The sequence below is a fragment of the Hypanus sabinus genome, chromosome 2, assembly GCF_030144855.1.
Source record: "Hypanus sabinus isolate sHypSab1 chromosome 2, sHypSab1.hap1, whole genome shotgun sequence".
In the NCBI taxonomy this organism is placed as follows: Eukaryota; Metazoa; Chordata; class Chondrichthyes; order Myliobatiformes; family Dasyatidae; genus Hypanus; species Hypanus sabinus.
The window spans coordinates 202934251-202947982 of record NC_082707.1 but is presented as its reverse complement, the minus strand read 5'-3'; positions in this window follow the sequence as shown (position 1 = coordinate 202947982).

Genomic DNA, 13732 nt, shown 5'->3' with positions numbered 1-13732 from the left:
ACAAATCTCTGAATTGTATAGGGTGACATATATGTACTTTGATAATAAATTTGCTTTGACCTTATCCTTGCTGAGAATCAACACTGGTGCTCCACAGGGATGTGTGCTTAGCCCACTGCTGTACTCTTTCTGACTGCGTGGCTAGGCACAACTCAAATGCCATCTATAAACTTGCTGACATTGCAACCGTCATTGGCCAGATCTCAGATGGTGACAAAAGGGCACACAGGAGCAAGACATATCAGCTAGCTGAGAGGTGTCATTTCAGCAAACTACTAATCAATGTCAGTAAGAACAAAGAAACGAACATGGCCTTCGGAAAGGGTAACTCAAGGGGAACACAAACCAGTCCTCATAGGTCAGAAGTGGTGAGAGTGAGCAATTCCAAGTTCCTGAGTGTCAATATCTCTGAGGACCTAGCCTGGTCCCAACGTATCGGTGTAGCTATAGAGAAGGCAAGACAGCCTTGTAATATTTCATTAGGCGTTTGAGGAGGTTTGATATGTCACCTAAAACACTCAAGCTTCTACAGCTATACTGTGGAGAGCAATCTGACTGGCTGCATCATCAACTGGTTTGGGTGGGGGGGGGGGGGGTGGGGGGGAAACTACTGCACAGAATCAAAGTAACCTGCAATGAGTTGTAAAATTGGTCAGCTCCATCATGGGTACCAGCTCATTCTGTAATGATTAATAAACCAATTGTTTGGAATCAAATGACCTTGCGTGGTGTCTCAAGGTTGGGTGTGTCTGCACACGCGTCACCCTCAGCCACAGGCACTCCTTCTCTGCTGCTCATCACGCACCCCTCCCACAGTGCTCCACACTCGCCTTTCCCAACATCCTTTGCTCCCGCCAGATTTCAGAACTCACTTTCCACTTCACGTTGACAAATACAGTACCATGCAAACATTGCTAATAACATGAGTAACAGTGGATTTAATTTGGCTTTTTTGACACTGATCACCAGATAAAGTGTCAAAAAGAACACTTGTCAAAGTGAAAGCAGATCTCTACAAAGTGATCTAAATTAATTACAAATATTACACACAAAATAATTGGTTTCATAAGTATTCACTTTCTTTAATATGACACACTGAGACATCACTGGTGCAGCTAATTGGTTTTAGAAATCATATAATTAGTTAAATGGAGAACACTGTATGTAGTCAAGATGTTTCAATTACAAGCGTCTCCCGTTTTACGAATGTTCGCTTTACGCCACTTCGCTTTCACAAAAGACCTACATTAGTAACCTGTTTTTGCATTTCAAAGAGGATTTTCACATTTCCCATATAAGTTGATGGTTTTTGCTTTACGCCATTTCAGCTTAAGAAAGGTTTCACAGGAACGCTCTACCTTTGTAAGGGGGGGGGGGTGGAACACCTGTATTTGCAGTAAAAAAACACCTGAACCTGGAAGGTGCAACTGCTGGTGAGTCAGTATCCTGGCAAAAACTACACCATGAAGACAAAAGAACACTTCAAGCAACTCCATGGATAAGTTATTGAAAAGCACAAGTTAGGAGCTGGATACAAGAAAATTTCCAAGTCACTGAATATTGCTGGGAGTACACCGAAGTCAATCATCAAGAAATGGAAAAGAATATGGCACAGCTGTAAATCTCCCTGGAGCAGGCCATCCTCAAAAACTGAGTGACCATGCGAGAAGAGGACTAGTGAGGGAGACCACCGAAGGACCTATGACAACTCTGGAGGAGTTACAAGGTTCAGTGGCTGAGATGGGAGAGACTGCGCATGCAACAATTGTTGCCCGGGTGCTTCACCAGTCGCAGCTTTATGGGAGAATGACAAAGAAAAAGTCACAGTTGAGAAAATCTCACAAGGAATCTTGGCTATACTTTGCCAGAAGGCATGTGGGAGAGTCTGAATCAGCGAGAGGAAGGTTCTATGTTCCGATGAAACCAAAATTGAGCTTTTTTTTAGCCATCCAACTAAATGCTATGTTTGACACAAGCCAAAACCACACCATCCCTATTGTGAAGTATGGTGGTGGTTGCATCATGCTGTTGGAAAGCTTCACTGCATCAGGACCTGTAAGACCTGTGAAGATAGAGCGTAAAATGAATGCAGCAAAATACAGGGAAATCCTGGAGGACAACGTGATTCAGTCTGCAAGAAAACTGAGACTTGGGAGAAGATCTGTTTTCCAGCAAGACAATGACTGCAAACATAAAGCCAAAGCTACACAGGAGTGGCTTAAAAACAAGAAGATTAATGTCCTGGCGTGGCCAAGTCAGAGTCCAGAATTCAATCCCATTGAAAATTTTTTGCTGGCCTTAAAAAGGGCTGTTCACTCATGATCTCCAAGCAATCTGACAGAGTTTGAACAGATTTGTAAAGAAGAATGGAAAAAAAAATTGCAGAGTCCAGATATGCAAAGCTGACAGAGACCTATCCACACAGACTCATCAAGGCTATAATTGCTGCCAAATGTGCATGTACTATGTACCGACTCAAAGAGGGTGAATACTTAAGCAATCAGTTATGTTGTGTTTTATATTTATAATAAACTGAGATCACTTTGTTGAGATCTATTTTCACTTTGATACAAAAGAATCTTTTTTCTGTTGATCAGTATCAAAAAAGCTAAATTAAATCCACACAACACACACAAAATACTGGTGGAACACAGCAGGCCAGGCAGCATCTATAGGAAGAAGCACTGTTGACGTTTTGGGCTGAGACCCTTTGTCAGGACTAACTGAAATGTCGACAGTGCAGCAATACAGCATTTTGCGTGTATTGTTTGAATTTCCAGCATCTGCAGATTTCCTCGTGTTTGCCAAATTAAATCCATCGTGATCGAATGTTGTAAAACAATAAAGCATGAGAATTTCCAAGCGGGGGAGGTAAATACTTTTTACAGGCATTGTATATGTGCCTAAGACTTTTGTAGAATTCTATAGGTCGGGGTGAGAAACTGATCTGCTGGGAGCATTGGGTTAAGTTAAAAAGCAGAACTAAATGCATATACCTACTTAAATTATTGCCAATTTGCACATGGCTTGAGGAGAGTGTTAATAGGTTCATGGTGCCTAATTAATCACTCAAAGATTGTTGTGAGAGAAGTGGGTTTCAATTTGCTGGGCACTCGATTCAGTAATGGGGAAGAAGAGAGATATTCTTTTGGAACATACTATACTGGAAAGAGTCATCTAGTTAACTGAACAACAAGGGAAGTAAATAAGTCTTTAAACTAAATGGCAGACCCAAGAGATTGTGCAGATGCTGGAAATCAGGAGCATCATCATCATTGTTATATGCTGTGAGTGATCATGATCTTTGACCCTGATAGTTCTTAGTGAATTTTTGTACAGATGTGGTTTGCTATTGTTTTATTCTGGGCAGTGCCCTTTACTAGACAGGAGACCCAGCCATTATCAATACTTTTCAGAGATTAGCTGCCTGGTGTCAGTGGTCACACAACCAAGACTTATGATATGCACTGGATGCACATACGGCCATCCACGACCTGGTCCCAGGGCTTCATGCAATCCGGATCAGGTGAGTGGGGTAGTGCTAATGATGCCCAAGAGTGACCTGCAGGCTGTCTGAGGGAAGGAGGGTTTCTTATACCTCCTTCAGTAGAGGTGTATCTCCACCCCGACACTCAAAATCAAAAACACAGCACACAAAATGCTGGAGGAAGTCTGCTGGTCAGGCAGCATCTATGGAATGTTTTAGAGTAAGACCCTTCATTGGGACTGAATAGCAAAACAACTAGGGGTTGTGAAGTGAATTGCAAGAGGGAACAAAGTATTGCAAAAGGAAATCAATAAAAATAAAAGAAAATAAAACTTCTCTTAGACTGCATTGAACCTGTAAAGGTCAATTTTATGAATATTTTGAGCTAGTTTATTTTATGGATGCAAAAACCCTTAAGGGATCGATGGGAAGATGATAGACAATAGGTGCAGAAGTAGACCATTTGGCCCTTCGAGCCTGCACCGCCATTCTGAGATTATGGCTGATCAACTACTATCAATACCCGGTTCCTGCCTTGTCCCCATATCCCTTGATTCCCCTATCTATAAGATACCTATCTAATTCCTTCTTGAAAGCATCCAGATAATTGGCCTCCAGTGCCTTCATAGGCAGTGCATTCCAGACCCCCACAACTCTCTGGGAGAAGAAGTTTTTCCTTAACTCTGTCCTAAATGACCTACCCCTTATTCTCAAACCATGCCCTCTGGTACTGGACTCTCCCAGCATCAGGAACATAGTTCCTGCCTCTATCTTGTCCTATGATGTTGAAGTAAAGATGCAGGCATGATCATAATGAATGATATAGCAGAAATGAAGGGCTGAATATCCTTTCCCCAATCCTACTCCCTATATTTTTATAGTTTTTCTTGAAAATTTTGAAGTAGCTTGCTTTCCTTGAAAATGAAAGTTTTTTTCCCATGCACATTTTCAAGAAAATAACAAGTCCAAAAATTACTTTTTTCCGACTCAGTGGAACTGAATTTCAGAAGCAACAAACAATGTATGAACACCACAACATACAGTGCAACAGAACTTCTCATTTACCTTTTTATCCACAATTTATATAGATTAATTTCTCTTTGCTTCATGTTGACATAATGGACAGTTGGAGCTTTAGCCAAAACAGAAGTCTGAACACTTCTGGCTCAGTAAAACTGGGCTTGAATCAAAATCCAACGTCAAACAATTCATTCTAATTCAGGAAGAGAAAACACAATAGTTCTTCCTTGCCAGAGCAGTATTGTTGGTCGACAAGGTTTCCTTTGGTAATTTGGTGGTGTTCTATTACAATATAGCTACAAATGAACAGAGAGTGGTAGGGTTGGGTATCTGTTAGTTGTACTCTCTCAGAGCACAAAATGTGAGGGAATGTTCTGCTGTCCTGTACAAGGGTCTTGACCTGAAGTCTCGACTATTTATTCATTTCCCTCGAAGCTGCCTGACTTGCTGAGTTTTGTTTGTGTTCCTTTGAATTTCCAGCACCTGCAGAATCTCTTGTGTTTGGAGATTTCTGCTGTCAACATTGAAGCTCACCAAAGAAAGAATGAAAGGTAATGCTCTATGTCATAATTAAAGATGCCAGAGACATTCTGCTAAGGAAATTTGGATCCATGATCCAAGATAATCCTTTGGATTTATTTTTGACAACTGTAGATTGCTTCAGGAAGGATTTATAATGAATAACTTGTGACTGGCAGGGAAACATTTTTTATTGCGTGGTTATTTTTGTAATTTCATATTCTTTGTTTGGAAAAATACTGTAAAGAAGTGGAAGGATTGAGAAGCTAATTAACAATCTCAAAAAATCTGTTTGAGTTCCAACTCCAGTATTGAGGATGGTTTCCTCAGGTTCTTGAAACCTATAAGTCGTGGATATTTAGTAGAGGGAGAAGGCAAAGATTCAGTGAAAATTAATTCAAAATTTGGAGCCTGAATCCCCATTCAGAGAGTCAGCTGGCAATAGTGGAGTGCAAAGCAACAACACCATCCAACAAGCATTATTGTTTCTGAGAGAGTTATAGAGATCCAGATAGTAAATTCTGAAATAGTGAAAAACTCCCTGGGATATTAAAATACATTTATTTTGTAAGTATATTAAGTAAAATGTGACAGGCACAGATATAGACAGACGGTATCCTTTTCCCAGGGTTGAAATGTCTAATAGCAGAGGGGATGCATTTAAGGTACTTTATTTTCTGCCTATTACACTTTTGACATTTGGGGCAGCAATGTAAGTCCTCCATCTTTGTCCTTGGCTGAAACCAATTTCAGTCTTGGTCTTAGTGGCATTCAGAGCGTCCTTCATGGTGTCAGTAGCTTTACCTGGTTTTCACTACTGTCAGTCATGCAAGTCCCAGTTGGAGACTCAGGAATACAATTGCACTCAGATGTAGAAGGATTTATCATTGCTGTTCCCATAACAGGTTTTCCTGACCAATCAGGGTTGTTAGCCCTCAGCTGAACCCTAGATCCTAGAAGAGTGGTAGACCACTCTTGGGCTGGCCTCTACCTTTTCACCTGCTTGGCATGGTGAGCCTACCAAGAGCCAAAGCAGAAAGCCCTGATTCCAGCCAGCATAGCTTGCCAAGTCATTAAGGCATGCAAACTCCCAAACCCCCACCCCCCCCAACCATAACAAGGTTGTCATCCCCTTGGAGGATGCCCTTGAAATGAGATGTTTAGTTAGGCACATGAATGTGAGGAAAGTGGAAGGTTATGGACATTGTGTAGACAGAAGAGACTTGCTTAGTTAGCCATTTGATTACTAATGGGCCAAAGAGCCTGCTCCTAAAGTATGCTTGATATTCCATATTAGAAGAAAAGCAGGAAGGGCATACATATAACTGTAACTAGCAGCTTTTCTCAGCAAAGATCACTCTATACATTGAGTGAATTTTTGGAGAAAATTAGAGATGACAGCCTGGAATTACTTAGGAACAATTTAGATGTTGCAATGGTCAGAACAGTGTTCCTTTCTGGTCAAACTTAAATGGACTAATGGCCTTCCTCTTCCCATAATTTTCCTCTGACCTTAGGAAAAATAGAAGTGCTTTGCACCAGATCAGTTATTGTAATCATTGAAGAAACATGTTGGAAAGAATAAGAGAAGCAAATGTCTCCCCATAGGGAAGATTATTGCCAGGTCAGACTCTAATTTAGATTAGTAGTTCAATATGTGCTTTAGTAGACTAAGGGACTAATGCAGGGGAACTGAAGAGGTTTCCAGTAACCAGTTGTAGGAAAATGAAGTTGAGAAAAAAATGAGTCTGGGATTTTTTGAATTAAGTCCTTTTTCCACTTAGCTTGCTGCATGCCAATGAAGGATAGGAAGTGTGACATATTATCCACATTTTTCTACTTTAGATGATCTATGATTGGCACAGAAAGCCAAGAGGAATATGCCTCAGGCATTTCTCGTGGAATCCAGCATCATCTAACCTTGTCTGCATATCCTTACTTTCTTTTCCTTTCTCCTTTGTGTATTGTGCATATTCCTAAGACAACTTTCTCGGTTTCTGGTGTCACGTTGCTGTTAGTGACATCATCACTGGGAGGTAAGACTGGTGACTGTAATGTATCCACCTTGTTGGATGCAATCTACTCAGGTGTGTTTTTCGGTTGAGCATTCAGCATCTGGTCCACATGACATCTCCATGTCTGATCTTCAACAACCACACTGTGCATCAGTGGTCCAGTTCATTGCATCAACAGGGTTCCAATACACAAAAAGGAAATTATCCACCTTGTACTGTGGAGAAATGTCCTCTTGTCCATTGCTTTAATGGACTTCTTGAAGGTTTGGATAAACCTTCCAGCTAACCCATTTCTTACTGAATGACGTGAAGCTGACTTGAAATGCCCGATGCCATTTTACTTCATGGACTGTTGAAAATTTTCTGGCGTATACTATGTAGTTACTTGTGCTTCTTTTTGTTAGTGTTTGTGTCAGCCTAATCTGTAGTGTTTAACTCTTTCCTCTTGCTGTTTCATCCCATAACTGTTGGTGCAATGGATGATATTCTCTGGCATTCAGGTTCGTACTCATCGCCATTTTATTGTGTCTTTTCAACTATATATCAATTAAATAAGAACATGCCCGCTGGAGGTGGCTTTAACTGGCGTATTCACATTTCAGCGACAGAGAGAGAGAGAGATCAATGCGTATGCATAGACACCAGATCAACTTGCATGCGTAGGCAACAGATCAATGCGCATGCATGGATAATAGTCCATACCTAGTGCTAAGGGAAATCATTGCTCTAAAATAAATTGATCCATACATTACAATGAGGACACATATAGGAGTGTGATAGATCAGCTGGTGTTGCAACAACAACATTGCTCTCAACATCAGGAGATGAAGGATCTGATTGCGGACCTCAGGAAGTGGAAGTCAAGGGAACACACAACCAGTCCTCATCAAAATATCAACAGTGGAAAGGGTAAGCAGTTCCAAGTTCCTGGGTGTCAACACCTCTGAAGATCTATCTTGAGCCCAACATTTTGATGCAACTTCAAAGAAGGTACAACAGCGATGGTATTTCATTATAAGTTACAGAAGATTTGGTATACAGGTCCACAATCCCTTATCTGAAATTCTGAAATCCAAAGAGCTCCGAAAACCGAAGTGTTTTTCGCCAACAGCTGATGTCACTCAGGTGTGACGTGGCAGCACGAGCAGAGGCCGCCAGCCGTCAATTGTGTCTCAGCGCTCGTACTGGTTACACGTGCATTTGCTGTTCGCTGATATTTTGTGTTCACCGTTGACTTTGTGTTTAATTTCACTGTGAAAATGTCAAAAAGAGCTGCAGATACCCCTATGGATAACAATGAGAAAAAGGGCAGGAAGCATCTATCATTATCAATAATACAGAAAATGGAGCATTTGCAGAAGCTTGATCGTGGTGTGTTTGTGTGGCATCTTACTGAAAAATGTGGTGTCGGAACTACCACCGTATATGATGTAAAGAAACAGAAAGACAAGTTGCTGAAGTTTTATAGTGACAGTGATGTTCTACATTTATTCCAATAAGTTATTTACCATGTGTTTGATTTGGGTCGTTTGAAGCTATATATTTTTATGTTTTATTGAATGTTTTTGTTGGAAATAAAATATTTTTCTTGTCATTATTCCCTAAACAATACAGTATAAAAACTATTTACATAGCATTTGCATTGTATTAGGTATTATAAGTAATCTGGAGATGATTTAAAGTATACGGGAGGATATGCGTAGGTCTGGAGCTCTGCTGGGTCCTAAAGTCCACCTACACTGAGACAGGTTAAATAAGGGGCTTCAGCATATGTATTTTTTGGTACCCATGGGGTTCCCAGAACCAATAAGAAGGGATTCTGAAATCTGAAAAATTCTGAATTCCGAAATGCAACTGGTCCCAGATTTTGGATAAGGGATTGTGGATCAGTATCACCAAAGATTCTCGGAAATTCGTAAAGATGGACCAGGGAGAGTCATCTAATTGGTTACGTCACATCTGAACTTGAGGAGCAACTGCACAGGATCAGAAAAAGCTGCAGAAAGTTGTAAACTCTGATAATTCCTTCATGGACACTAGCCTCACAAGCATCAAGACATCTTCAAAAGCTGTTGCCTCACAAAGGTGGCATTTATTATTAAAGACCTCTATCATCCAGGCCATGCCCTCTTCTCATTATTACCATTAACTAGGAGGTACAAGATCCTGAAGGCACACACTCAATATTCTAGGAACAGCTTCTTCTCTGCTATCAGATTTCTGACTGGATATTAACCCTTACATGCTGTTCGGGTCAAATTTGACCCGTTTTGACATTTGACAGCAGTAAAAACACCCTAAATGCCATTTTTTAACCAAAATTTGATGACCCAAATGACCCAAAATGTGCAAAAATAGAAAGACTTAAAAATTTTATACTTTTGTACAGGTGCTACAAATTTTTGTACATTGAGGCTGTTCCGGGTCAAATTTGACCCGTATCTATTGAAATGGATTTTAGATCTCTGAAACATTAATTAAGGATTAATCACCCATTTCTGAATGTCAGATAGGTTATTTATACATTCTGTGGTTCAAAATTTGGTATAGACACTTGTTATGAGGGGATTCTTGGGCCGGGTCAAAATCGACCCGGATCATACTGTGAAGGTAGAGAATATGAACAGGTTGCCTGGGTTAAACCCATGAACACTACCTCTTTTTTTTTGCTCTCTTTTTGCACTTTAGTTTAAGAGTAGTTTATTTAGCAGCACAGAGGCACTGCAAATGGCTGCCCAAGAACAGGCTCTGAGCACAAGTGCAATAGAAGCAAGGATCTATCACACCAGACAAGACCCAAGATTCATACTGTGCAAGTAATCTACTGAAACCACCCAGCACATAGTAGCAGGGTATAAGATGCAGGCAGGGGCAGCATATATTTAACAGCACAACTAAGTTGCAGGAACTGCGTACAGGAACATCTGCGCTGAGTATGGATTGGACACTCCCAAGTCCAATTAGGAAACACTCAAGTAAGATATTGGAGAATGATAGAAGAACAATCCTGTGGGAATTCCTACTACAGACTGATAAGCAGGTACTGGCCGACCAACCAGATATAGTAATACTGGACAACAAACTGAGCAAGATAATAGTAATAGATGCGGCAATCCCGAATGATAGTCACATCAGGGAGAAAGAATATGAGAAGCTGGAGAAATACCAGGGCTTGAAAGAGCAGATAGAAAAGATGTGGAAGATTAAAGTCAGACTAATTCCAGTGGTGATAAGAGTACTCAACACCTGGACTGGGAGAGTGACTCCAACAAATCCAAGGGACAACATCTGAGATCTCAGTCCAGAAGAGCACACTACTAGGAACAGCAAGGATATTGTGCTGAATCCTCAAGCTCCAAGGTCTTTGGTAGAGGACCCGAGATTGAGGGAAAAATACACATGCATACCACCCATATGGGGTGAGAAAAATATATATATTTATAAATGTATATTCACAGCATATTCCTGTGATATTAAACTCGAATCTGATTCTGGTTGACCCTATCACTTGTCAGCTCTTGTCCATGCCTTCTCTTCGCCTTTTTACACAGGCTACGTTTCATTTATCTATCAGTCCAGATGAATGGTCTTAATTCAGAACATTGTCCATTTCACTGCAAAGGTGATGCCTAACCTCCAACTTTCTGTCTGTTACTTGGAAATTCCACCACAACATGCAATTTTGTCACTCTGTATGCAGTGTGGCTTCAAAAGAAAGATACTTATTAAACTGAACTGGTACTCCCACTTAATTTTTAAAGTCCGTTGTATTCATTTCCAGTCCTGTGTGAGTATCATAATGTGGAATGCAGAAGGTGATTACATCTGTCCGGTGGTGTGCACTATGTGTATTTGGAATTATGGAAGATAAAACCAGCTTTATATAAACATAGAAAACCTACAGCACAATACAGGCCCTTTGGCCCACAAAGTCGTGCCAAAAATGTCCCTACCTTAGACATTAGAAGGTTTACCCATAACCCTCTATTTTTCTAAGCTCCATGTACCTATCCAAAAGTCTCTTAAAAGTCCATATCGTATCCGCCTCCTCCACCGTTACCAGCAGACCATTCTACACACTCACCACTCTCTGATTAAAAAACTTACCCCTGACATCTCCTCTGTACCTACTCCCCAGCACCATAAACCTTTGTCTCCTTGTGGCAATCATTTCAGCCCTGGGAAAAAGCCTCTGACTATCCACACCATCAATGCCTCTCATCATCTTATACACCTCTATCAGGTCACCTCTCATCCTCCGTCGCTCCAAGGAGAAGTGGCCGAGTTCACTCAACCTATTCTCATAAGGCATGCTCCCCAATCCAGGCAACATCCTTGTAAATCTCCTCTGTACCTTTTCTATGGCTTCCACATCCTTCCTGTAGTGAGGCGATCAGAACAGAGCACAGTACTCCAGGTGGGGTCTGACCAGGGTCTTGTATAGCTGCAACATTACCTCTTGGCTCCTAAATTCAATTCCATGATTGATGAAGGCCAATACAGCATACGCCTTCTTAACCACAGAGTCAACCTGTGCAGCTGCTTTGAGCATCCTATGGACTCAGACCCCAAGATCCCTCTGATCCTCCACACTGCCAAGAGTCTTACCATTAATACTATATTCTGCCATCATATTTGATCTTCCAAACTGAACCACCTCACACTTATCAGGGTTGAACTCCATCTGCCACTTCTCAGTCCAGTTTTGCATCCTATCAATGTCCCGCTGTAACCTCTGGACAGCCCTCCACACAATCCACAACAACTCCAACCTTAGTGTCATCAGCAAACTTACCAAGCCATCCCTCCACTTCCTCATCCAGGTCATTTATAAAAATCACGAAGAATAAGGGTCCCAGAACAGATCCCTGGGGCACACCACGCTATATACATTGTATTTATATACAGAATCAACTTGTACTCATGGTGTCTAATCTTGAGAGCAGATATATGTATTTAAATAAAAAGTGCAAAATGGATTTCTTAAGGTTGTTATAGCGGGGTATGGTTATGGGGATGAATTCCCACTACCCATTAAATGCTCCCAATCGCATGCGCTTCATATAGCCTCTGACAACGAATTCCAGCTCCTGGCCTTCACATGTGGCTTAGCTACTGAGCCCAGCAGAACCATTTCCACTGACAGGGGAAGGGGCAAAGGGAAGACTTGCACCTTAAAACCAGTCACTTTGGCAGATGGGGCTCTTCAGGTGTAGCTGGCAGCTCACCTGGAAGAAGGAAAATTCTGATCTCAAACCTCCACTGCCGTGTGGTTATACCCACTCATGGGGAAGACTTCAGGAGTAAACTCTGAGGGAAAGAACCACAGCTGAATTTCCTAAGGCAGTCCTAGATTGAGTTCAACACTGACTGGCAATTCCTGAAACCGTGCTGTATGGTCTCTACCGTTCCTTTCTGTGCATCAGATGCGTGGAGAAGGTGGGGGGGGGGGTCTAGCTACATGGGCAACAGTTGTTCTTCATGTCATACTTCCCAGGCTTGCATATTTAGACAGCAAGGATGCAATGTCCATGGTTGACCCTGACTGACAGAGGTCTCATGCACCATGCAAAAAGAGGGTAAAACAAAGAAAAAATAGTGACGTAGCGTACATAGCTTCCTTGACTATTCAGAAATCTGATGGCAAAGGGGAAGATGCTGTGAGTGTGTATCTTCAGGTTCCTGTACATTCTCCTTGTTGGTAGCAATGAGAAGAGGTCTTGTCTTGGGTGATGGAGGTCTTTAGCGATAGACGCTTCCTTTTTAAGATGTGCTCAATGCTGGGGAGGCTAATGCCTATGATTTACAGTAGTTTAGTTGTTAGCACAACATTTTACAGTACAGTTGACCCAGGTTCAATTCCTGCCACTGCCTGCAAGAATCTTATACATTCTCCCCGTGACTGGTGGGTTTCCTCTAGGTGCCCCAGTTTCCTCCTACAGTCCAAAGACGTATGGGTTGGTAGGTTAAATGGTCATTGAAAATTGCCCCATGATTAGGCACAATTGGGAGATTGCTGGGTGGTGTGGCTTGAAGGGCCTATTCCACACTGAGTCCTCTTCACAATTTACTGACCCACCCATCGTTGTATCACAAGCAACAGTGGCTATAGTATATTCAGTGTCCGCATGTTTAAGGAAGGGTTTACTTGCACTGGAGACATTGGAAAGAAGGTTCATTATATTTACTCCTGGAATACAAGGAGCGTGTAAAGAGAGTTTGATCAGATCAGGCACATTGGAATCAGGAAGAAGAAGACATTTTACTGAAATGTAAATTACTATGAAAATTGGATACTGAGGCATAGGGTATGAAGGAGTCACAGCTCATTGCAACTTCCATTGCTCGAAGAATAGTCATAATGTATCCAGTCTCTCCTTATGTTTCAAGCCTGATAGTCCAGGCAACATCCTTGTGAACCTTTATTTATTTATTTAGAAAAACAGCACAGAATAGGCCTTTCCAGCCCTTTGGGCTGCGCCCCCCCATCAAACCCACAATTTTAACCCTAGCCTAATTACAGGACGATTTACAATGATGACTTTACCTTCTATCCGGTACACCTTTGGAGGTGGGAGGAAACCAGAGAAAATTCATGCATTCCATGGGGAGCGTGAGAACCTCCTTACAGAGAACACCAAAACTGAATTCCAAACTTCAGCTCCCCAAGGTGTAATAGCGTCATGCTAAT